The sequence below is a fragment of the Antechinus flavipes genome, chromosome 1, assembly GCF_016432865.1.
Source record: "Antechinus flavipes isolate AdamAnt ecotype Samford, QLD, Australia chromosome 1, AdamAnt_v2, whole genome shotgun sequence".
Taxonomy (NCBI): Eukaryota; Metazoa; Chordata; class Mammalia; order Dasyuromorphia; family Dasyuridae; genus Antechinus; species Antechinus flavipes.
Window position 1 is genome coordinate 380,959,923 of NC_067398.1, and position 27,700 is coordinate 380,987,622.

Genomic DNA, 27,700 nt, shown 5'->3' on the forward strand with positions numbered 1-27,700 from the left:
AGGGCACAAGTTAAACATATCAAAATGCAACAATACTGCCTGTCCTCCAGACCTACATTTCAATCTATCTAGAACAGACTCAGTGAAATCTAAGTCTGAGCCTCTTGGGGACGACATTGTGTCATACATCGAAATCATTGGTTATAATTAGGTATAATTGTAAGTCCCACAGTCTCTGCCCTGAAGATGCTCTCCATTTTAATTGTCTCTTCCAGAGAAGGGTGTTGTCAGCTCTAAAGACAGTAGAGGACAATACATTGCCACAGCATGTAGGAAAACCTGTACCTACATGGCAATGTTAACTACTGCAGTAATGCCTTTCTGAAAACAAAAAGAAAAGGGGAGGAAATACAAAGAATTCAAGATTTTATCTTTTGACAGAAGAAATAACAAAAAATGAAATTGGCATTATTTCTTTGAATGACACAGACCAGCTTCCAATGAATACTGATTTAACTTTTGGTAATTATGCACAGAAAAATCCACAGGTTTTAAGAAGACAAAAATGGTGCATCATTCATTGCTTTAGTAGCAGTCCCAGAATTGTAGATTACCAACAAACCACACCTCATGTATAATTTTTATCCTTTAATCCATTCATGGCATTCCTTAACATACAGGCTGTTGAAATCCTGCTCCTTTCAAGACCCTAGTCAAACATTAATTATTCCATGATCTATGAACCATGCCATGTAGCCTTTCATTACTCCCAATCCATACAATCAGCTGGATGTGACTTTTCCCTCCCCAGAATTCCTCTTATGGCATGTTTCTCATACTGCTTCATATTATAGTTATCTGTGTACAGATCTTTCTTCACTGTATTACAAGCTCATTGAAAATAGGGTCCATATGTTATTTTTCTGTGTATCCCCATGGTGCTCACTTAGCACCGTGCCTTGGACACATCAGGCACTAGGAAAATGTTAAATAACTGAATATCAGCCATAACTCATTGTGAAAGACCTTTAACCAAAAGAAGAGGATGTCAAAAAGACTATTAAAATGGAAGGAAATGCAAACATAAGTTATGTAATAGTGTACTTTGACCAGATTTTAAAAAGCTTTAGAACATAACTGAAGATGCAGAGTTCTTAGCCTTTTTTTTTATCATCAATTTTCAGCATAAGAGAGGTCTTTTAATAACATAGAGATGCTCAAATTTAACTTTTGATTATGAAAGCTCTGTAAAAAAATTTCTTGGATAGCATATACCTTAAATTTTGCTCTTAGATTTATATAGAAACAATAAATTGAGATGAAGCAAAAACTTCTTCAGGGGAAAACGTGGTGATTTGGGTATGATCATCTAACCCAACTACACATTATTATTCATTTAATAATCCTGGTGTGGGAAGGGAAAGCCATTAGCTCTAGAGCAAATTCATCCAAGCTTGTGGAAAGCCTCTTTTCACAAAGTGAACCTTCACAAAAGAGGCCAAAAGCTCCCCATTCATCCCCAGGCTACAAGGACTCCAATCCTTTTTGTAATTCAGAAGAACTTTTAGGCTCTTAAATCCTTAGGCTACTTAACTAGAGAGGAAACTAAATCAACTTTTGCTAATTGATTGACAGTTATATTTTAACTTTGGAATATAGCCTGAAACGGAGAAGACGCTTTTATTGCTAATCCATTATAACCAGCTACCGCAGAATTTTTATGAGCAGAATTATTTCATGTGATAGGGGCAATAAAGGAAAGTGCCTACACCTACACCAAGACAGAACTGCATTTGCATAAAGGCTGGAAGAAAGAACGTGTTAGAAGGCCTAAAGGAAAGAAGCTTCATTGGCTTTTTAATTATTTAATTCCCCAAGAACAGGCTCCAGGGCCTGCAGGAATCCAGAATCCCCTCAAGCTTTCTTACTGCTTATATCCCCAGTCTCCAGCCACTGGCTTTATAGGGGGCACCAAAATGGGTATCGGTCTATCCACACACACTCTTTACTCTGCCCTCCCCCCACTCGCAACACCCAATCTGGCTGTTATAGTCCCTGCTTATACCACCAGCTTCCCTGGCTCAAAAGGAAGGAAAGCTGGGTCCCCATAGGAACTGTAATTTGAAGGATGGAAGGGGTTGCAGTGGGGGAGGTGAAGAAGAGAAGGGAAGAAGGAATGATGTAGCACCCCAGCATCTGGACCTTCCAAGCCTGCACCCGTCCAGCTGTGCCAGGGAAGCTATGACTTCATCATGCGAGGAGTCTCAGCTATGTCTTCCCGAAGGGTGATGGGCGATAACGCCGTCGCCTACATTTCTGGGTACTCAAGCCCCTGGGGGGGGGGCGGGGAATGAAGGTGCTATCAGAGCGCGGACAGGTTCAGGTGCAGTGTTCAGGCCCACGCAGACGGCCCAGGCTCGGGAAAAAATCAACACTTCCCCCACCTCACTCCCCTCCTGCGGTAACAGGGACCCCGCAGCACACCTTCCCCCCCAAATACGCAGCGTCAGCTCAGTCAGCAGGGTTGGCCGATGCACCATCCTGGGGCTGGCGCAGGTGCCAAGATGAAAGGTGCAGGAGGTGCTCGGTCGAGAGCGGGTGCACGGTGTGCAAGCTCCCTGCAAAAAGGGGGGCCCGAAGAGGGGGCTTTCGGGACAGAACCGCAGAGCTCTCTAAACAGCACCCAGTCTCGTCTCCTCAAAGGGACGCTCCCAGTGGGGAAGACAATCTCCGGCTGGACCTGCCTCCACCCTCGAAGGCCGCGCCGTGCCCACTTACCCACGGGGGAAAGCAGCTACAGGAGCAGCGGCGCCGCCTCCTCCTCCTAGTCCTCTGGGGCCACCCGACACCCCAGACCAGACCAGGCTGCAGCTCCCCGACTCAGCCCAGTGGCCCAGCCGCCACCACCGGGGCCCGCGCCCCGCCTCAACACAGCCGCCGCCCCGCCCCCCCTCGCCTATTGGCCTCTGGCCACCGCCTCGGTCCCCCACCCACTTTCCTCATTGAACGAACGGTTCCCCACTCCGCCCTGCGGCGAACAAGCCCCGCCCTCTTCCCGGCTCACTCTCTGCAGGGGGAGCGAAAACGAGAGTTCTGCAGCCCCCCGGAGCCCAGCGGCCACAACCGCTGCCTCTCCCTTAAATGGCCCGGGTGGAGGACTGGGCCGGTCCGGCGTGTCATTGTGCTGGCAGGTCCAGGGACGCTTCACTCCCCAGGCCTCTCTCAGGTGTGCGAGGTTGAAGGGCAGGCAGCCTTTATGCAACAGGCAGCGTGGGAAAAAAAAAAAAAATCCGTGTGCATGTTGCAGTAGGACCGACTCCTAGATGCAGATTTGGAAGAAAAGGGGATTGATAATGAGGAGACTTTGGATAGGGGTGGAGTGGGAAGGATTTAGCCATATTGAGCTTGAGCTCTGAGGGCTGCTGGGGGAAGCAAACACACACAACACACACACACACACACACACACACACACACACACACACACACACACACTTACAAGCCTAGGTCGTTGGAAGCAAACTAGCTTAAGAAATCAGTGTGTTCCTCGTGGCTGAACTCGCCAGTTTTTACAGTTTATGAAAGCATGGTTTCAGACACAATTTTGTTTCTTCTCCCTCTCTCATCTCTTCTTCTCAAACATAGAGAAACAAAAATAGGAGAAAAGATCTCTATCTCTAACAGTCTCCGTCTTTTTTTCCTCCCAGTCAAGTCAAAAGGCTTTCTAGCTTGTGACTCTGAGCAAGTCACTCCTTCTGATTGCCTCCATTTCTTCCACTTTAAATTGGGAATAATAATAGTACCTACCTCTCAGAGTCATGAAATCAAATGAAATAATATTTGTAAAGTTCTTAGCCTGCCACATAATACGAACTATAATGAATGTTCAGTCCCTTCCTCTTCTCTTCCCTTCTCTCACCATCTTCATTAAGCGCCCACTATGTGTCAGGCACTATGCTAAGGATATCCGCATCTCTGGCTGTCTTCCTATCCCCTCCATCTCTGAGCTCTTGTCTGAATTACCGTTGACAGTACTAAAGTAGAGATTCCTCAGTTTGTTCGAAGGGACTTTGGAGCACTGTCTATGGTAGTTGTTTTTCTTATAAAACGTTAAGAGACAACTGGAAGTACCCTTTCCACCCTCAACAATAAACTCCATTACCAACTCCAAGAAAAACTTATCTAGCAGCACCTGATCAGATAAAGAAAAGCAGATAAAGCTGCCTTTACCATTATTCCCTTTACCCACTAACTTATGGCCTCTCTTCTTTTTTAAGGGCTAGATAACAAGTAGTGGCAAGTAGTCTACAGTATGTTTAGCATTCTCCAAACCCTGGCAACAAGCTTTTTTGTTTTTATTATCCCCTCTACTTATCTATCTTTATTTCAAGGGCTGCAGCTCTGAAGTCCAGCCCCTTCTGATCTTCCCTTAGCAACATTTTAACTAAACTCAGGTTCTTAATTTTTATTTTAAATTCTCTATTCCATTTCTAGAGGTCTGAAGACGGCTCTGATAATATCAACTTCTGTAGTCATGCTATTATTGTTTTGTCATTTCCCCTTTCTTATCATAGATGGAATCTTATACTTATTCAAGGATTACTTATTAGATATCTTCTCGGGGCTACTGTCCTAAGCATCAGGGAAAATACAAAGTTTAGGCAAAACAGTCCTTACATTCATGGAAAACTAGAATATACAAAGTTGTATGATTAGTTCATAAGAGAAAGGCAAAATAAAATGCTATGTGAGGTCTGAGGAGAAATGTCTTTCTAATGACTAATCTGGAAGATTTCTGGAGGAGGTAACATTTGAATTGGGTTTTTAAGGATGGGTAGTAATTCAACAGGCAAAGAGAGAGACTGAAGGCTCAAGAGACATAAACGATAGCATGCACAAAGTTGTGGAGCTAAAATGCATGTGGTATATTTAGGAGTGAGATGGTTTGACTGGGGCTTAGAGTATATGAAGGGAAGTAATATTTGATAAAGCTGGAAAGTGAGATAAGCCAGAGATAGTAAAAGATCTAGATGCCAAACAAAAGAATTTCAACTTTACTTCTTATTTAATAGGTAGCCACTACAGATTTTTTTTTTTTTACCACAAGGTTGAAATGAATAGTTCTAAGTATGAAGAAGATTATCATCATAGTAGTATGAAAGATTAGAGGGAGGAGAAAATATTTGGGAAGACATATTAGAAAACTATTGGGTGGATGATAAAAGGAGCTTGTAGAAAATGATTTTATTTAGAATGAAAAGGAAGAAAAGAATAAATAAAAATTTTTTAATTGATATAAAGAGAGGACAAGGAAGGGCCAAAGATTAATTGAATGTTTTGAACATAGGAGCTAGCAATGCCACAGATAAGATTCAGCAAATCATAAGGAGGAGAATATGTGTGGGGGAAATATGATAAGCTTGGTTTTGGTTGATTTTTCAGTGTCGGAGGGACATCCAGATAAAGGTCACTTATGGAAAGCTAGAACTCAAAAGAGAAGCTAGAACTTGAGATATAGATTTGGAATTTAAGAGAAACAAGAAGGTCAGAGGTTGGCCTTAAGAAAAAACTAACAAGAACAATAAATCATGCATCTAAGATAAATGGTTTTCTATGTACTAAGTATACAAAGCAAAAAATCAATCAAGAAAGGCAAAAATATCTTCCTCCCTCAAAAAAAAAAAATCAATAGCCTTGCCATTGAGGAATTAAATTCTATTTGGGAAGCCTCATATAAATAATTAAGTATGTACAAAATACATATACAAAGTGAGTAGTAATCTTAGAGGAGAAGGCACTTCATTTTAGAAGAGGACCAATGATATCACAGGGTAATGTCTTGATTTGCATATAAATTGGATTTAAGTGAAGTAGAGTTTCATAAAGTCAACAGTCTCATTGAAATCCACTGACAAGACAAAAGATTGTCTTTTGATGATTGATGATGGCCTGATATGCAATGGATGACTTTGATGATTTCAAAGTCTAACCAAACTCTCAGTGTTTCATAGCACCTGCTTCAGTCAATTTCATGGCAGTTGGAACACATTGTTATCATTCACCCATTTTGCTGAGGGAATTCATCATATGTGTGGGGTAAACATCCCTTTAACCCACTGAGGGGTTTGAAGCCTGTCAGTTACCCTCAATCTGGTTTAGCCCATCTGCCAAAATGTTTGTTTTGCTTTGCTTTGTTTCGTACTGGAGAATGGCTGTTGCTCATGCTACAGCTTCTTGACGCCACAAGTATGAGTTGAATTCCAGGTAGACGCCAAAGATGGATAAGCAATTCTGAAAAAGTCTTAGAAGGCCCTCACCCTAGAGGGACTAATCCTTTCTGATTACTCCATCCACTTCCAGAATCAGGAGAGACCATCTTTAGAAGGGGACATTTGACCCAAGTCTCAAAGAAATCCAGGGATGAGGATGGAGATGAAGAGTCAGAATATTTTAGATATAGGTACAAAGACATGAAAAGAAGAGAGGGGGTATTGTAGATAAGAAACATCAAGAAGGCCAGTATAGGTAAATCCAGTTTTAGAGGTAAGATAATGAGTTTTGTATTAAATATGTTGAAATTGAAATGCCTTCTAGATATCCAGTTCCATATAACCAATTTCCTATTGGTCATTTTGAATATATAGGTCTAGATATTACTTGCATAAAACTTTTCAGTGAACACACAGGAGCTGATGACATCACTAAATGAGAATAGTATCTGGAAAGAAAGAAGAGAGCTGCCACTCTAGAGGCATAAGTAGGAAGGGAGGTGTAGTTAAAGTAGTAAGAAGAAAACAAGATGAATATAGAATCTCTAAGTCAAGAGAAGAGAAAATATCTGTTAGAAAAGGTTGGGCAACAGCGTCAAATGCTTAAGAAAAGTCAAGAAGGATATTTGGCACTCAAATGGCTATGTTATCTCTTTCCTCCAATGCCACAGATTGCAACCCATCTATTCTTGTCCATCCCCTATTATTCTTGATTATGTCCTATGAATTCACCTTAGGCAGTTCTTCACTATGCTGCTAGAACTTTGAGTTCTCTTGAAAATGTGAGAAGGCTTAGTAGAACAAACAACCAATCCATCATAAAAGAGTAAATGGGCTCTTCTAAGAATGAGATGAGGTCTCAACTCAAAGGAGGAATGAAAACAATCTCACCTAAGGGAAGTCAGCTCTTAATAGTTTCTAAGATTACTTCCTGCAAAGAGTGAGCTAAAAGACTTGAAGTTTTTTTGCTTCCCTCCAACATTCATTAACATCATCACTTACTGTCTATTCCCCTTCAGTCCCAGAAAAAGAAATATCCTTGCACCTTAGTGGAGTTAATAATATCTCTACCTCTGTCCTTGATCCTCACCTCTTTTTTCTTCTCTAGAAACTTTCTTCATAATTCATTCCCCCTTTTTCTTTCCACATGTCCAGCTCATTGTCCACCTCTTATCCCCATCTATGTTTACGGCATTTATTTGGATGCTCCCTTCTATTTTTTGTATATTCTCTGGTCTATCCAAATCTTTATAACTTTCTTAAAGTAACCTATTTATTATTGATTTTGGTAAAGAAGTATATACTATTTGAGAATTTTTTTTCCTGGTGAAACTAACATTTGGTAGGAAGGAATAGAAAGCCGGTGAATGCAATATAAGTCCCATCCTCTCCTTAATATCAACCAGGGATGAAAGTGTTGAGATTGAGACCCTCCATAGCTTGTTTTTACTGTTAAAAAAAAGTATATGGATTATTTTTTCCTCTTTTTTAATTGAAGAACCTTTATGGACACCATATTTATTTTCAGCAATTATCTCTTATTAATTCCATAAAATTTTTACTCTTGAATTTTGCTTAATCTTCCTGCAGGCCATTAATAATCTACTATGTTTTCTTAATAAAAAAAATCTTCAAGATTTACCAATTTTGTTAATTTTGCTATGAAATATATATATTCTTTCTTCTTCCTAAAGTAATGGAAAGAACAATGGATTTAGAATCAGAGAATTTGGATTCCAATCCTGGATCTGATACTTAATACCTTATTTGATAATGGACAATTTCCTCATTTCTTCTGAATCTCAATTTCTTTATCTGTGAAAGGGTAGGTGGGGAGGGGGCATGAAACCAGATAAAGGTCTTTTTTCAATTCCATAGTCTATGATTGTATAATGAAAATTCAAAATATCTAAGAACAAGAAAGAAAATAGAAAGGAAAGAGAAGACAAGGGAAAATTAAATATATATGATTTAATTACCTCAGATGACTCATTATAGGTTTCTGTTTTATTTAGATCTTATTCTTGAATTGTGTTTTCTTTATGTCTCCTATAGCCTAAGCAGAGTCATTGCTTAAAATATTACTATTAACAATATAAATAAAATAATTTACCTTATTCTATTTTTGTTATTCTATTAGCATATTAACCTAAAGAAGGGCTGTTAACAATGAAACCATGTTTCAAATTTCCTCTAAGATTTCAGGTTTTGCCATGAGGAAAACAAATAAGTCATATAGGGGAAATTTCAGGAAGTCCAAGATTTAGTAAACAAATGAAAAAAAAAAAAAGATGATGGGAGCAAGAAAATAGCCACCAAATATAATATTAATACTAGGAATTGACCTAAAAGGGGACAAGTAAAATATAAGTAAATGATCAAGAATTTTAGTGTGGGAAAGCATCAAGAGCAATAATCAAAATTTATCAGTGGTTTCAACTGTGTAAAGTTAATCATATTCTTTCAAGTCTGAAATTCCTGTTCTGTAACCTCTTGGTCAGCTTAAAATAGTGCCTCACATGATCTTCTACATTTCTTTCTTTTATTCCCCATCTTAACTACATTTGTCACTCTTCTCATGTAATCCTACATGCTTGTTCTCCTATCTCTACTCCACCAACTTTCCAGTTCTACAAACAAAATCAAATAAATATTGTCATTGCTGTTTGAAAAGGAGTGCCATTCTTCTCCCCCATGGTTCCACTTACTATTCCAGGAACTTTGTTAATCCAAAATCTCTCTTCCAGCTACTACCCTTCCCCATTTGTGTTGTCTCCTCATGTTAGAATATGTTTCTTGAGGACAGGGGCTATCCTTATTTCTTCTTGTATCCCCAGGGCTTATCACAATCCCTGGCATAGAATAAATACTTAATGAGCAGTGGATAGAGGTCTGGGCCAGGAAGCAAGAAGTCTTGGACTCAAATCTCACTGTAGAGACTTCCTAGCTATGTATTCCTGAGCAAATACCTTCGCTTGCTGTCTGCCTCACTTTTCTCATGTTTATAGTAGAGACAATAATGTTATCTACCTCTCAGTGTTGTGAGTATAAAATGAAATAATATTTGTAAAATATTTAGCAAATCTTAAAGCACTATATAAAAAATAGCTATTATTATTCATTCATAATCTAGAGATAAAAAAGGACAGAGACTCAGAAATGTGAGTTAGAGGAGATCAGGAAGACACTGAGAATAAGAATTATGGGAAAAAGCCAAGGATCATAATGATAATTTTAAAATTGAATTTGTAATTTTTTTCTTAAAGTATGAAAAGCATCAGAAATGTACCATTCTTTCACCCCCATACAAAATTGTTATATGTTTGTTTTTTTTGTTTTTTTAAAGCTAACTGCCTTTTTTCCTCTTCTTTTAAATCTTTGTTATATGGGATGACTGCTAGGTAAGGAAGGTAGGGATATATGTAGAAACCAAGGCAAAATAACAAAATATGGTTAAAGATAAAAAATTTAAACACAAAAGTTGCCCTACAAATAATATGTAAAGAAAAATTAGTAGAGTTCAAATGTGTAATTGTAATACTAAGGATAAATATTGGTTAATTTTAAATGAATAATTAAATGAAAAGACATTAAATAATGTGTGAAGCACTTTGGGCCTTGGGGATACAAATACAAAAGTGAAATAATTTTGCCTTCTGATCATTTATATTGTATTTAAAGGAGTCTTTCTGTTTGTCATCTCTCCCCCGCCACCCCCCTCTCTATCACTGTTGGCCATAGAGAACAAGTTGGAATTCCAGAGCTGAATAAGGATAAAAAATTTTTTGCATTCATAAAAGCTATTATTGACCATCATCAAATGAAAATGTGTTTTTGCATTTCACAATTTTGCTTGATTTTCATATTATTTAATAAGCAGTTAAACCTGTCATCCTTTAGTTTTGTAAAATTTCATAATAAGGAGATAGGGTCTAGTTTGGATAATGTGAAAACTTCTTTTTGATTATAAGATTGGAAAGGCAAACTGGGGCTAGACTACAAAAGTTCCTGAATGCTATGATAAAAAAATTTATATTTCATTCTATAAGAATTTGTCTATTTTTCTGCTTTTAATGATTCTCTTTATGTCAGAGTCTAAAACTGGGTGATACATATAGTAGCAATATATGTGTTGTGTGTGTGTGTATGTATGTATATGTGTAATGAATGGTCTTTAGTTCTTGTACTCCATCATCCAGCTTTTTCTGATTAGTCTTTTTAAACTACAATTTTTTTAAGGGAACAAATACCACAAAATCATAGAATTTAGAGTTCAAAAGGGCAGAAGTTATGGATATGATTAATCTCAAACCCAAGTCTTTTGGCTCCAAATCCAACAAATCTTTTCATTACATCATACTACTGCCATTTTATCAATGTTTTTAGGATTAATAAACAATTTTACTGGCCTTATGAAGTAGTAATATTTTAAAAGGTAGACTTCTCCATCTTTTCTGTAAAGTGACAAATGAGTCACAGTGTACAAGAAAACAAAGAATGGGTCAAGTTAGAGTTGCTTTTTAATGATGTAAATTAATCAAGAAGTTGGGTTTACAAAGTTACTTCCTTAAAAGGAGAGGTTACTCTAAGCATTAATTTTAGTAGAAGCATGAAGGGAAAGTAGATTTTGAATAAGCTACAAAACTGATAAACGCTAGATTCAGAATTATGGAATTATAATTACAGTTTTAAGGGGAGCTAGGTGGTGCACTGGGATTGGAAATACGAAGACTCATCTTCATGAGTTCAAATCTTTCCTCAAACACTAAATGACCTTGGACAAATCACTTAATGATGCTTTTAACCTCAGTTCCTCAGCTGCAAAATGAGCTGGAGAAGGCAATAGTAAATCACTTTGTTATCTTTGCCAAGAAACCCCAAAATATAGCATGAAAATGGGACATTGCTGAACAACAACACAATCTTTATTAAATTTAAGGTTAAATTTGGAATCAAATGAGATAATAATTATAAAGTACTTAGCACATACTAAGTGTTCTGTAAATGGTAGTTGTTATCATTATTAGCCTGTAATTTGGATTCTGGCTCTTCCACTTTTTAGTGGCATGGCATTGGGCAGGTCACTCTGTAAACCTCATCTATAAAATGAGTTTTTTTAGACCAATTGATATTTGAAGTCCCTTCTTGCTCCCTCTAAGATCTTATAATATTCAAAAAGGAAATTGATCTCGGAATTCTGTTGTTAGATTGGTCTTACCGGTTTTGCGTTATGAATCTACCATGACCACAGAAAACTACCTATCTACTTGTAATCAGTCATCCAAGGTGAAATTGCATACAAAAGGTTCTCTATTGGTAAGAAAGTTTAGGAAAATGAAAATAATAGCTTCTTTCTATATTTCACACATTATCTTCTAAGTCAATATTTGGGATAAGAGACAGTCCCGTAGAATGGAAAGTCTTTGGATTTAAAGTAAAACTGTCTGACATTGCTCTGACAACATGAATTGAATTTGTTTTCCAAAACTGAGGTCTCAATGTCAGAGAGAGATTGATAGGGAAAGGAAATAAGAGCAATTGTTGATTCTTCCCTTATGCTTATTATTCAACAGGCATTTTATCTCTGGTCATTTCATCTCCCTTCCTGCACCCAATAAACTCCAGGGTTGCCATCTAAGACAGTTACTATCCATGTGTCTCTAGGTTAGTCAGCTAACTTATCAGCCTGCTTTTTTCTCCATAAGCAGGGATAAGAATACTTGTACTTTATTTATATTCTGTTCCACAGGCTTATTGTGAGGAATGTTTATTTTAAAAGCCTTAAGTAAAGAGTCATAGATATATATGTGATTGTTGATATTATGGTATAAATTAAAGTGATCTCACTTCTAAATAACCAGTTATCCATACTAAATAACAATTATATAAATACCAATAATAGCAATAGCTAGCATCTGTTGTACCTATTATGTGCAAATTATCTCATTTGGTCCTCATAACAACTCTGAGAGGTATGTGCTATTATTGTTGCCATTTTATAATCAAAGAAAATGAGAAAAATGGAGGTCAAATGGATTGCCCAGGTTCACATAGCTAGTAAGTGTCTGAGACTAGATTTGAACTCTAGTCTTCCTAATTCTAGATTTATTATTATTAGTCTTCTTCATTCTCGAAAAAGACCGATTACACCGTGAGAGTGAGAACTTGCACATGAATTAGATTTAAGGGAGAGAGAGCTGTGCAAAGTCACCAGCCCCAACCCTCCTCTAAGAGTCTTCAGCGTCCAGTAGATAAGACTCCTGGTGTTGGCAGTCAGAAATGTCATACCCCTACTCCTCAGTAGGAATCTGTTTTGGAAAACAGATTCAGTTCATGAGGTTTGCTTAGTGAATAGGAAATAGGAGAGGTGTGCAATGATCCCTGGGGATATCTGATAAAGCCTCCCTGATCACTCTTTCTCACCTCTGAAGCCGTACCTGTGTGGCTAGCCCAGGATACCTTCTAGCATCTGGTGTTAGATTTATAATGCCTTGTGCCTGACTTGGATAGCTTGCCTTCCCAGAGCAATTTGGGCTCACCATTTACACTTCCTGGCTTCTATTGTTACTTGATGACATCCTATTTCCTATCTTTTCAATTTCTAGGTCACATTCTGGTTTGATTACATACAAGTATAACCTCAGTTTGTTTATATCATAGGTAAAAGTGCTCATATTAATTTGTAGTACCAAGCTACATTCTGCAGGGACTATGAACCTGGAATTATATAAATGCTCATTTATTTTAATATTTTAATTTATTTTAATAAAAGTCAAGCTAAGGTGAGAACTTTTTATTTGTTCATTTAGGCCTCAGACCTGAGCCTAATTATTGCAAATTTCAATTTAGAGAAATTCCTATGGATATTTTTCACAATGATTTCCCAGTTTGGCTAGAATTAGCACATGTCTTTGCATACTGGGGAGCCTTATATTTGGTAGTCAGAGGGAGATAGATTTTGTCTGAGGGGAGCTCAATTTTGAAATAGGAATAGGAGGTATATGATGTCTGTGAAGACAGAATGGAAAGAAAAACAATGGGAAAAAAGTGGAAATCTATCTTTTTTTAAAAATCATTACTATACTATGTTATGAAAATGCTTCTTTTATTCCATAAATTAAAAAAGAAAATAAAAAAAGAAAACCTGGGGAGTCTATATCTCTAGGGAGGGATATAGACTATGGGATTCAATTTTCTATTTAGTTGTTTGAGATTGTCACAAGCTTCCAAATAATCCATTTTGTATAACTATTTGGACACAATGTAGCTATGACCATTCATTTTCAAGTCTTTAAGGTCCTTGTGAAACACAAATATATATGTATATATATTTAAATCATTATTTAAAGCCTTAATGAGGGCTAATTTATAATTGCAATGCATTATTTCTCCCCTTCCCGCATATGCAATTGACAAATACCAACAAGCATGAACATTTCATTAAAACAAAAAAAAAAAACAGAAAAGGAGAATTTTATATGGAACTTGGATCTACTTACAGTTTGGACTTTCTTTTCCTTCCTTCTTTCTTGTTTCTTCCTTCTTTCCTTCCTTCTTTCCTTCCTTCCTTCCTTCCTTCCTTCCTTCCTTCCTTCCTTCCTTCTTTCCTCATATATACTCAATTTTGCATATATCATGTCTATATTAGTATGTATATTAGTGTATGTATATATATATATATACTTAATTTAGCATATTCCAAAACTGAACTCCTCTTGATTGCTCGATTGCAATATATGTATAATATATTTGAGCAAATATAGACATTTTGCAACTGTTTCTGGTTTACTAATCACATTATTAGGATCAGTCTTTTACAATGAATGGTCAAAGCTAAAAATGCTTTCAAAAATTCTGGTTTGGCCTTGGTTCATTTTTTTTTTCAATTACATGCTCATTAGCTACTCTTTCTTGGTTTGACTCTTTTCCTGACTGAATCCCATGAGAACTAATGTTTTAAGATGAAAATGTGATAGCTAGTTCTTACCTTCCAGGCACTTACATTCTACTACAGAGTATTTCAGCTATAAAAATTTCCAAACCATTGATGACTTTTGTGACAAGTATATTTCCTAGTTTATGATAATTTTTGAGCGTGGGACTATTTGTAGGATCCTTAACAGTGTTTGAAAGCAATGTTTCCTGAGAATATAGTTCAAAAGATATAAAGTTAGATCATTCAGGACAATTCTTATTTTAAAGATGAGTTTGGGAAGGGACCAGAAGATAGAAGGAATTACCATGAGGAAAGTATCTCTGTGTTACTTTGAGAAGATGAAATTACTGGTCAGAGCAAATGAAATACTCCAAGCCTGTCAGAGGAATCTGGATGTTAAACCTCCTCTCAAAGGGGCTTCACTGGTTGGACTGAAAACTTTCTAAATCAGAAAGTTTAAATGGTTTATATATTATAAGATTCCTTGATTGACAAGGGCACTTATCATCTAGTGCTGGGACTAATTTGGTTTAAGGTGGATCAGATTTTTATCCTTTAATATGGTAGTTGTCTCCCTGTCATTGATGAGAACAGAACTGGGGTAACTGAGGTCTCAATGTCAGAGAGAGATTGATAGGGAAAGGAAATAAGAGCAATTGTTGATTCTTCCCTTATGCTTATTATTCAACAGGCATTTTATCTCAGGTCATTTTATCTCCCTTCCTGCACCCAATAAACTCCAGGGGCTCCTTATTACCTCTAAGATGATGTATAAAATCCTGTTTGGCTTTTAAAATCGTTTAAAATCTGGCTCCTTCTTAATTTTCCAGTCTTACATTTTATTCTACTCCATTATCTACTTTTTAATGACATCATCATCTTGCCATTCCTTGAGTATGACATTCCATTTTCAGACTTCATATCTCTTCACTGGATGTCTCCCATGCTTGAAATATTCTCCATCTTTGTCTCTGTCTCTTGTCTTCTCTGGCTTTCTTCAAGACTCATCTCAAATTCTACCTTCAGCAAAAGGCCTTTTCTGGTCTTCCCTGATGCTTTACCTGTGAGATTTCCTCCAACTTACCTCATTTGTCTTTTGTACATGCATAGTTTCCCATTAGATTGTAAGCTCCCTGACAGTAGGGAGCTTTTGTCTTTTCTTGTATCCCTAAAGCTCAAATAGTGCCAGGGATATACTAGGTGCTTAATAAATGCTTGAAGTCTTGATTTGATTTGACATGTGAGACACTATTAAAAATCAGAGATAGTAAGATGAAAACACAAACCAACTAGCCAACCCTGATCCTTCACAGAGCTTATATTTTCAAGAGTGATACAATTTGTACACAAATAAGCTAAAAAAAATATCAAAAGAGAGAATATTAAAGAATGGGGAGAGTGACCATTGAAAGCTTCAAAGAGATGAGCCTTGCAGGCACATAAGAATTATAAGAAGCTGAGAATTTTCCTTTTGGTAGATAGATAAAACTGGATCAAAACAATGAGAACCAAGGTGGAGTCTCCCTCCTTGACCTGACATGACAGTAGTGATGAAGATAGCCAGAGATTAATTAATTATTCCCTAGACTGTACACACACACACACACACACACACACACACACACACACACACACACATTCCTTCAAAGTAAGGCCTACTTTTTTGTTTGTTTCTTGCCTTTCTTTATATCCCCATTGCTTAGAATAGTGCATATAATAAACACTTCATAAACATTTGTTAACTATGTGCATATACTTGGGGAGGTGACAGATATACAATACACATAAAATCTAGGTTGTTGTTGTTGGGTAGTTTCAGTTGTGTTCTCCAACTCTTTGTGACTCCATTTGAAGATTTTTTTTGATAAAGACAATGGAGTGGTTTGCCATTTCCTTCTCTAGCTTATTCTACAGATGAATAAACTGAAGTAAACAGAATTAACTTGTCCAGGGTCACACAACTAGTAAGTGCCTGAGACCAGTCTCCAGGCCCACTGCTCTATCCTCTGTGCCATCTAACTACCCTTAAGAAATATAGACAGTAATATGTGATTTCTTTTCTATTCCATGTTCCCTGAACAAGTATTTGCTATTTTAAAATTTTATATACAAATATTTTTTTAAAAAACACATAAAAGGGGACTAAACATATATGTTTTACATGTTTAAAGTTTTGTGATTAAAAATGTTTTTCAATGTTATACCAATTTACCAAAATACTTCAAGGGCCTATGATTTGAATTATGTGGTTCCCTTCACATGTCATAAGTCCCTTCACATAACTGAAAAATTATTTACTTTTGGATCACCCTGATGACAATGATACTTCTTGAACAAGGCTGATCCTCAGACAACAACAAGCAACCATTCTGTCACTGGCCCATCCTTGAAATCTTTCCAGCCTGGTAGGACCTGCCAGAGCTTGCCCTCTGTTGGCATAGCTTTTGGAATAGCCTGATTTTACCAGAGGATCATAGTATATAGACTTTATTGTTTGTTTGCTTGCTTATGTTGTTTCTAAACATCAAGAACTAGAAAAATTCACATGGAGAAAGTCAATGGATTTAGAGTCAGCAGGAGAGATAAAAAGGAGAAAACTTCCTCAGGATGCCACAGGAGTTCTTCATTCACTTTCATTTCCTTTTATTCCTTACTATAACCTAGAAAGTGATGGAGTCAGGGTGTGGTTGGGAGGGACTAGGATCAAATATTCTTTTTCCTACCTTCTTGCAAGGCCAGCCTTACACAGAGAGTAAGTTCAGGGGTGTGATTTAAGAATAGACCCTCTGGCCAAAAATTTCTTTCCCACACTGCCAGTAATTCTGCCAATTAGAAATTGATTTCAGTTAACAAGTAAATAGTCCAGTAAGCTTACTAGGAAGTTCTATTAACTATTCACAGCCAATGTTGTTGCTGCTGCTACTAGCTCCCATTTAAATAAGGCTATAAGGTTCACCAGGTGTTTTACACCTAATTAAGATACTTAGAAGGAATGACAATATGGATTAAGAAGGGACTAGAGAGGTAGGGATGACAGGTAATTTTGGATATGTTGTAGGGGTATGCTGACTACTTATTGTCTGAACAAAAAGTGGTACACTTCATATGACACAGACTATTTTGTTTTCCTGACAACTGGTCTGGTTCAGAAAATGCAAGATGTATAAGCATTATAAGTATAGAGTATTTCATTGATGGGAGGTATGATTAATTGTCACAATATGGGTCTTTGAAGAAACTTTAAAAAACAACAAATCTGAAAGGGATGAGGCAAGAATGAGGGGACTAACTGGGGAAAAGGACAGAGTATGGAAGAGGAAATGAGAAAGCTGGCAAAGACAACCTTGTTCCAATATTGTAGAGGGGATTCAGATATGGGTCAATAAAATTAACTGTGAAGTTTCTTCCAACTCTGAGATTCTAGGATTCTATAAAATTTTGAATTTTTCTAAGGATCAGTTCCTTCCATTTTCTTGGATTATTGCTGTTCTAATAAGTCTACCTACCTCAGGTCTCTATATTTCCTAATAGTTTCTATGTTGAATTGCCAGACTGATACCTCTAAAACTTAAGTCTGATCATGTCACTCTCTTGCTTACGAAGTTTCATTGGTTTCTTTTTGACTGTAGGACAAAATACAAATGCTTGTATTTAGCATTTAAAGTCTTTCAAACTATAACTCAAGACTTCTTTTTTTCTTCATTTAATACTAATTTTTTCCAATTACATGTAAAGATAGTTTTCAGCATTCATTTTTGTAAGATACCAACTTCCAAATTTTTTTCCCTACATCTCTTTCCTCTCTCCTCCCCAAGACAGCAAGCAATCTGGTAGAGATTATATATGTACAATCATTCTACCATAATTCCATATTAGTCATATTGTGAAAGAAAAATCAGAACAAAAGGAAAAAAACACAAGAAAGAAAAAAAAAGTGAAAATAGTATGCTTCAATCTACATTAGCATTTTTCATCACAAGTCTAAGAGAATTGTCTTAGATTATTGTATTTCTTTGTATCTACTTTGTATTTATGTAAATGTATAAATGTTCTTTTTTTCCAGTCAAATGCACACTCCTTGAAGGCAAAGACTCTTTCCTTTTTGTCATTATATTCCACTGTCTAGCCTTGTGCTTGGTACATTATAGGCATTTTATAAACGCTTGTTAAACTAAAATACCTTTTCCCAGGGCCCAAAGCATCATTGTAATTTAACTTATCAGGTCCCCATCCTTCTGCTTCTCTTCTTCCCTTCATTGTTACTAGGGTATAAGATGGAGAATTGAATCAGCTGCCATGAAATAATTCTGTGAAATTGAGCATAGAAAATTCATGTGCCCGTGAGACAGGCTCACAATAGGATAAGTACATCAAAGAGAAAATATGTGAGGGGATATTTTATATGATGTGTGCTTCCATATGCATATATTAGTACAATTATATTTCTTATATTTCTGGGAGAAAGGAGATCAAATTTAAATGAGGGTCCCTAAACTCTATTTAAGCAGAGCCATGGGATGTTTAAAAATATAATATTATATAACGAATATTTTATTGTATTTCTGTTTATTATGTTAACTATTTCCCCATTATGATTTAATCTTGTTTGGGTTGTCCTGAAGAGTATTCGGGGCCACATGACACCTGTGCTCAGGACCATGTCAATAACTATGTACTTCTTTTCTCAAGATCATCTTAGCTGTTTTTAATTCTTTATTGCAATTACCATTCTGGGGAAAATTAAGACCATTTGAGACTCTAGGGCTGTCTAGTGATAAATGCCTTCTCTATGGAATCTCAAATAGGTTGAGAGTTGAAAGGAAAGTCATCTACTCTACCTCATTTTAAAGATGAGAAAGCAGACTCAGAATGAGGATATGATTTCCATAGTTGTCTATACAAAAAGCAAGTAGCAATTCCAACATTCTAACCACTGTACACTCATCCTTTTTAAAAAATCTTCTATAAGGCAATTTATAATGAAGATTTGGGCCCTCAGGACTCATTCCCTTTTTGATAATATGTTAATTCATTTCTTCCATTATCTTCTCACAATAATAATAATAACAATAATTTACTTTTATATAGGGCTTCAGGATGCACAAAACATTCTCTTTGCATTAGGCTCAGGAAATAGACACTACATGTATTGTCTTAGTGGTTTGTTGGATTCTCTGAACTCCATTATCCTGTAGTTTTTAAAAAGGGTGAAGATACTCTGTTGTAGACTGTGGAATTTTGGACTTGGAAGCATTATCTAGTTAACTTTCATTTGTTGGCTGTATAACTGGTTGCCCAAAGGCTTGATAACTTGGCTAAAAGCAGGAAAATAATTAGTGGTAGAAACAGAACTAGAACCCAAATCCAAAAGACTCCCAAGAACTTTGGTATATGTTTACTTTGTGGGAAATTACTTTTTGTTGCTAGTTTATATGAATCTAACCAGATTTGGAGATTTGGCTTCTAGTCCTGGCTTTATTCTGAACTAGTTGTTTGACAAATCTCCCACTTCTATTAGGTTTATTTTTCTTTAGCTGCAAAATGAAGAAGTTCAATTAGATAACAACATTGTTCAGCGTCTGGGTTGAACTAGAATGTTAAGACCTTTCTAAATCCTATGAACTCCTTAGATCCTTATGATCAAAGGGATTTCATTGATCATTCTGGATTAATGGAACTGATTCCAACTTTCTGGAATCAACACTTCCTGGCCTGCCCTTTCTTGTTGACACCCAAGTCCCAGCATGACACTGGGCAAGATGTCAGTGTTTGTGGTGAGTGTAGAGGTTTTTTAAAAAAAACAAAACAACCCCAAAAGCCCCAAACTACCACACCCTTCTGACTTGTTTAGTGTGGTGGGTAGTTGCTGGCAACAAGGATTTTGTTGCCAGCAACTATCTACCCACAAGTATTTTCTGTCCCTACCCACAGAATTGCTAACAAATGAATAAATCTGTCATTAAAGCATTGGCCTAAATTGGCATTAATTAAATTTATTGATTATTGTTGGGTGTCTACCAAGACTCTATAGTAAACTTTCTAAAGTACAGATATCTAATGTTTACTTTTCTGGAGTTTATGCTGTTAGAACATTAAATAGCACAGTGATTTCAGATAATACAATCAATGATCAAAATAAAAGGTCAGTGATCAGATAATAGCCATGAAATGAACACATGCCAAGATCTTGATAACAGATTTCATGGGTTTTTTTGGTTGTTGTTCCTGCAAGTATTCATGTCTAGTAGTTGTTGGCTCATTAACACGTGAATTGGGCTTTAACCATGGATAAATCATCTCTGAAACTCAACCAGTTTCATACAACGATATCCTGAGATGAGTTAACCAAACCAGACATCAATCCTATTTGCTTATATCAGCATTATAAAGACTATTATTTTTGTTTCTGGGATACTTTTGGGGAGTGGAAAATATGTCAGCTCAGGAACTGGGAGACTCCCAAAACAAAGAGAACTGAAGTTCTGTTGTCACTAGTAGCTGGAAATATTACTTTCTCTAATTCGTTTCACCTATCTAGACTTCAGTTTCTCCTATGTAAAATTAATCTTGGAAGTATTTTCCAACTCTAACAGATCATGATTGTATTTCTAAACCTGCATTTCTATCCCACTGTCTATAGTAAGATATGATCACCAAGAAATTTTGCCATCTCCCCAAAGGAACAAATTTCTCTCAAATGACCATTTGCCATTTAGTGACTACATACCTAATAAACTCTTGCCCCCTTCAAAGCCAAGTATTGAATTCTTAGGATCTTCCTATGATCAGGGCCCCTTCCTGTGATCCTTTATGAATCAGAATTCAAAAGTCAATATAAGAAATGCTCTGGATGGACTAGACATACATATCACTGTGTCGCAATACTGTCTCAGCTTGCATTTTCTCTCCTCTTTTTTTAATTTTTTAAATAGACTTTAATGTGATAGAACTGGATATGATAATAGCAAAACCTAGGAGGCAATAATGGAAAAAGAAAATCCCATTCAAAATAATTACAAGATATACATAATATGTGAGGGTCAGTCTACCAAAGCATATTCAATACTTATATAGATTCAACGATAAAATGCTCTTTAAAAATTAAAAATAAACAATTTTAATAGCTAAAGGAATCTTCAGGATTCCTACATGAACTATGCCAATATTATAAAAATGCCAATATTAGCAGCATTAATTCGTGGGCTTAATGCTGTACCAATCAATGTACCAAAGGAATATTTTATAAATAATATTTTCTTTATGCCCTCAATGCTTTGTGAATGGTCCATGAGGGTAGAATGTCATGTAAGTCAGATTGGATTTTTAAAAATAGTATATTGGTTGGTTTTTTCTGAACTTTCCCCCTCCATTCCTTTTTTTTTTTCTTTTTTTTTTAAATTTTATTCATTCAATCAATCAACAAGTATTTATTTGGGACCTATTATATGTCAGGCATTGTGTAAGGTGCTGGAGATTTAAGTACAAAGAATGAAACAATCTCTACTTGGAAGGAACTTATATTCTAATAGCGTGATAAGTATATGTAAACATATATACCATATTACACAGTATTGTATCTGTTTACATACACTCATACATGTATGTATATGTAGTAGTTAAATATAAGGTAGTTTGAGAGGTAGGGTTTTAGCAGTTAAGGGATCAGAAAAGGTGGGTTGCAGAAGATGATTTCTGAGTCACATCTTCTAGGTAGAGAAGGACTCTGTGGAAGAGGTAAGGAAGAAGTGTATTCCAGGCTTGTGCTGAAAATGTAGATTCACTTCTTTACTATCCCTGAAGGATAAAAATAATACCTATAGTAATACAAAACCTATAATTGATAATTCACATATCAGTTTTTTAAACTTTTTACATCACATTTACTAAATCATTAGACTACTTGTGTCTTCTGCCTGAGTCTATCTGCAGTATTTAGTTTTTGAATCTATTTCATCAAAAGTGAAATTTTATCAACAGAAATCAACAAAGCAACAATTCCAAATTTCTTTGAAACCTATGTTAAGAAAGGCAAAGTTTAATTTTACTTTATATGTTCAAGATAAAATTGATCAAGAGAATGTACCGTTCTTCCTGACATAGAGCTGATTCAGTGGGGTCAAAATTGGTCAGAGTTTCTAGGTATAATGGGCACTAGCTGTGAAAGTTCCCATCAATCTCTAACAGCCAGAGTCCAGCCATTTTTAACACAGAAGTGACTGAGAAAAAAAGAACGGACTAAGGAAACCTCATCAAAAATGCAATTATCAGTGACCTTGTGATAAAGTATTATCTTTGAATAAAACGTGTTGGGCTTTGGGCCATCCAACAATTTATAGAAAGTCTTTCTTTCCTCAGGGATATCCAAAGAGAACACAAACAAACATATAAGTATAAAGCTGATGTTCTTTCTTGGAATAAGGAACACCAGTTCTGGGCTCATGTGGATTCAATCAATGTTTGAAATGTTTGAAAAAAAAAAAACAGACTCTTTATATACCTAGAGCCCCAGAGAAACCCTAAATCTTCTAAAGGTCAGATTTGGCTCACGTTGAGAGTGTCCCTAAAGGAATTAACATAAGTTATAGCATAGTTATTTATTTCTTCTACTTTGAAAGATGTCTTCTCTCATTGGATTGTAAGCTCCTTGAAGTCAGGGACTTTTTTCCTTTTTGCTTCTATTTGTATTCTTAGCTTTAGTATACTGGATGGCACATAATGAGCACTTGACAAGTAATTATGGACTTGATTTAAAATCTAAAAGGTTTACACGTATGCCTTGGCAAATATTTGAAATATGATACAATATATATATATATCACACATTTTGTTCTTCCAGATGGTGAATACATCATGAAACATTTTGTTGGACTTTTGAATGGGTATTTTGCTTTTCTCTCAGCTCTGTACTGTTTTAGGAATTTATTTTATCTTTCATTAAACCAGAGTATAGTTTAGATTCATTGTCTAAGAAGATGTTTAGGAAGTTACCTCTGGTTGGGAAATCAGCATTTCCACTCTAACACTCCCAATCTCTTCAACTGACTCAGTTTCTGCCAAGTTAAATACCACGCATTTCAGAATCACTATTTCTAGCTATTTGACCTATGGTCAGAAAAAGAAATACAAAACAGAGACTTGAGGGCTAATCTCAGGTTTTTTCTATATATTCCATTTGTTCAAGCTAGTGCTTACTATATATATCAGACACTGTTCTAAATGCTGAGAATATAACAAAAAATAGTCTATTATAATATATGGAAAAGATGTTGAACAGTGGGTGTGGGATGGGGGACAGAAGTTACCCATAAGAAAATATGATGGCAAATTGAAGAATCAGAAAGAAATGAAAGAAAAGTAAAAAACAGATGGCCTGGATCCTTTCTCAAAATGGAAGTTCTGAGAATAGCTCATCAATGACAAGATGAATCCAGTAGGGTAAAGAGATCTTTCAGAATGAGTAGGCAGCTAGAGTATAGTGATAAAGTCCTGAAATGGAGCTGGAGCCCTATCATGTATGAGCAGCTATCATAGCTTTGTAGAAGATAGGGAGAGAAGGGGAAGGAACTCTTTCCACAGAGAGTATGAGAGAATTTTCAAAGTGCTAAGATATATCCTGGAAGAGAGAAAAAAGAAAATGGTAGCAGAAATTCTTTCTTCTGTAAAATCAGCTGAATGTGCACCTCTTCCTTTTTTGCTTCTCAGTAGCTAGCTCTCTCGGTCACATCCTTGCCCACCCTATGCTTTATCACAGGGACTAAGGGGACAATAAGGAGATTACTTTGTTACTTCCAAAGCACAAGTCTGAGGTTGCAGCATTATCCAAAGCACAAATACTGCAGAGCTGACTCAGAATATATTTCTCTGGAAGTGGGCCAAGGTCCAGAAAATTGGGGGGGGGGTCTCTTTTCATTATTACTTTTGCATTGAAAAAGCCACCCAAGCAATAATATTCACTAAAGTTGCCCTATCCTATAGCAAAAAGATCTCAACTGCCTCTCTTATTCACATTCCTGCTAGTTAGTTCTTCTTTGATGTTTTTACCTTCACAATATTTCTCTCATTTTACTCCTTTCTCAACAGTCTCCTAATAGTTCTTTCTGCCACGAGTCTCTCTCTACCACAATTCATCCTGCATTCTGTTGGCAAAATAATTTTCTCGATGTGCATATCTGACCACGTAATTCCCCTATTCAATCAACTCCAGTGGTCCTATTGTTTTTAGGATAAAATATAAATTCTATTTAGCTTTTAAAGTTCTAACAAGTCTGATCCCAATATATTTTTCTAGCCTCATTGCATATTTTTCCCCCTCCCATACTCTGAAATATAAGCAAGGTGACTTTCTTCTTGTACCTTACATACAACACTCTATCTCTTGGTTTTGTGCCTTTTTACTAATTGTCCTCCATGAATGGAGAGTAGTATCTCCTAACTGCTTCTTCCATTTTCCATGTGAAATCTTTTCTGATTTCCCAAAGAAGTGTACTCCTTCCAAATGACTTTATATTTAAGTACTTTGTATATATATATATACACAAATATATATAAATAAATATATATATAAATGGATATGTGTGCATATATATGTTCATGTATACATATACATCTATATATATTTTCTACACATAGATATAAGCTTTATGTTAATGCAATATACATATATATGTATATGTATACACACACACACACACACACACACACATACTTATTTACCCATTAGAATGTAAACTACTTAAAAGTAAGTATTGTTTCATTCTTTATACTTAGATCTCTAGCACCTAGCACAGTGACTGGTGCATAGTAGCTACCTAAAAACATTTATTGACTGACTGAAAGGTCAATTTATGAACAATGGGCAAGGAGTGTAAGTTTACTCTGTTTTGTATGACAGCTATAGGCAAACTCAAAAGAAGTAGTTTAAAAAATGAAGACTGGTGCTTTCACTAGTATCACTGATAAACGTTCATCTTTCTTGACATACCTAATTATGCTAATAATAATCTTCTCAAAATGATCTGGTTAGGTCAGGGCATATATTGGGCATCAACAGTTCTGATGGTCCACAATCAGAAGCATGCAGAATGTCAAAGGTTGGGTTAGTATCAAGCAGAGGACTAGTGAGATTCCAGAGGCCAAAGATATGAAAAAAAGTCAAGAAATCTACCTTGGCAGTCCTGTGTGATGGGAAGCAAAGGGCAAGATGTGTTTTTGTGGTCTCAGGTCAAGCAGAGATCCAGATTATGCAAATGGGTTTGAGTTTCTACAGAGCTTTTTTTCCTTTTTTTTTTTCTTTTTCTGATTTGAGCTGATCAGTACAAAGATGGTGCTTCTATTCTTTTGAACCCTAATGTCTAGAACTGACCCTCTCTCTTCTCTTTGATTTGTTTAAGCAGCAGGTGTGAACAGCTCCCTGGTAAAGTCAGAGTTTGCTTTATTGTTTTTACTTGATGGTAGAAGACAGGGATATGCATTTAGCAGCCAAGAAACTGTCCATTTTGTAGCAACCTGTCTTCATAATTCTTTTATGGTTTGAGTATAATACTGTATTAAAAAAATCCTTGTTTTATTTTAACTACTTTACCACTTATTTGCCCTGTCACTTTTATTTGTGGGAGGTGAATGTTAGCATATTAGACTGGAGATAATGTGTGTTCTTAATCTTAGCTTATATAAGGCAATTTTTTTTCTATTGTAAACTTGTTCTAGGGGGTAGTTTTAGAATCTAGTCCCCTCTGGGGAGAGGACTTGAGCAAGTGAGTCATCATTAGGAGAGCACAGGAAACTGGGTGGATCTGGAACTTTGACCAGGGAAAGGTGTGAAAAATTTATGGCTTTTACATTGAGCCTGTTAGCTCAGTTTCTCTAGCAATCTAGGTGCCAAAGTCATCATGAAAGCAGAATATTGGTAGGAGATCCAACAGGGAACATAGGTTTTGAAATACAGGACTATGGTGGGGATCCTTTCTGGAAGCATCAAGATGAGGACACATTGAGAGACGATTATGTCAGGTCTAGAGCACTATGACTTCCAGAGAGGCTAGGACCTGTGATATTAGTCTAGAATAATGGTTTGAGAAGTCAAACTTTTGTATGAAGGGAAATAAAGAGTAAGTAAGAAACTAGGAAGATAGAAAAAGATCAGACTATAAAAGGATTTTATATTTTATTTTATAGGAATTTGGGAGCCATTGTAATTTATTACGAGAAGAATAACATTATCAAATCTACAGATTAGGAACATCATTTTGGCAGCTACATGGGCAAGAGATTGGACTTGAGGTAGGGGTACCAATGAGAAGTCCAGGAAAGAAGTAATGAGTATCTAAATTATGGGTAAGATCAGGATTAATTATGTCAATTGGACTGATATCAGCCTCTAATCTAAGAGTGGCTAGAGTTGAGCAAAGCAGGCTAGAGATAGGGAAGTCAGGAATCAAACAGGAGTTTAACTTATTTCAAGGTGAAGAAAATTCTTACAAATAGAAACTCTTCCTCCTGAGAAAGAGGACTTCTGGCTTCTGGCAGGGATAAAGTTTATACACACGTAAAACCTCAAAGGAATTGAACCACAACACAATAATTCTTAGGTCTTAAGACCTAAGTAACAGTTCCCATGGCAAGCTCCTGTATGGACAATATAGGTGTTTCTGGGTCCTGTGGCAACTATCTCCAAGTTGATTATCTAAAGTCTTAGAGGTCCATTGAGCCTTCTGATCATTTAGCAGGGTACAGAACCAGAGTTAGTGAGGTATAAACAGAAGTGCAGTATCTGGTTCAGTTACACAAGCATAGGAATTCAAGAATTGTTAGCATGTCAGTGGATTTTGATGGTTGGCTTTGGGTTATAGCTGGGGTTATAGCTTGGGGTTATAGCTTTAGGTTAGCTGCTTCTGGCTATCAAGGGCCTTGGGAAATAGGGGAACCTCCAAGAAATCTAAAAAGGTTTTGATTAATATGAAAATCATAAATCCCTCAGCGACTACCTGGAGTTGGGTCAAAGCTATACACTCTGCCAAAGGGTGAGATCATCCAGAACATAAAGGATTGTTCTTATGCCAAGTTCAGGGCACAGCCTGCTTGGTGGGCTTCTTAACTCTGGGAAACTGGGGTGTCTCCAAATATCTTAACAACTATTAACTTATTAATAACATTAATAGCAAGTTATACAATTTATATAACTTGGAACTTTTCTATTTATTATTTTAAATCCCTTTCTTCCTCATAGGTGCATGTATACATACATGCAAACCTATATAGCTATATACATATTCTCTACACATAGATATAAACTTTATATTTATGAAACATATTTTTAATTATACTTGTTTCCTTATTAGAATGTTAACTCCCTGAAAGTATTTGTTTTTTGTACCTAGATTTCCAGCATCTAGCACAATGTTTGACACATAGTTGGTGTTTAATAAATACTTATTAATCAGTTGAAAGGCCAGTTCTACTCCAATACCTCTTGATGATGACCCCTAACTCTGGGTCCTCAAAGACAATAGTGGAAAAACACATGTACTGGCAGCACCTGACATCCTGACCTATGCTGA

The 27,700-nt window shown here is 36.3% G+C and overlaps 1 protein-coding gene across 1 annotated transcript in view; it reads right to left on the minus strand.

Moving 5' to 3' along the window:
* Positions 1 to 2,869, minus strand: part of TPPP (tubulin polymerization promoting protein) — a 129,979-nt gene extending 127,110 nt beyond the window's left edge. The window contains exon 1 of the mRNA XM_051969783.1: positions 2,719 to 2,869. The gene's annotated coding sequence lies outside the window, so the exon portion shown is untranslated. The remainder of the gene's footprint in view (positions 1 to 2,718) is intronic.
* Between the last annotated feature and the right edge of the window lie 24,831 nt (positions 2,870 to 27,700).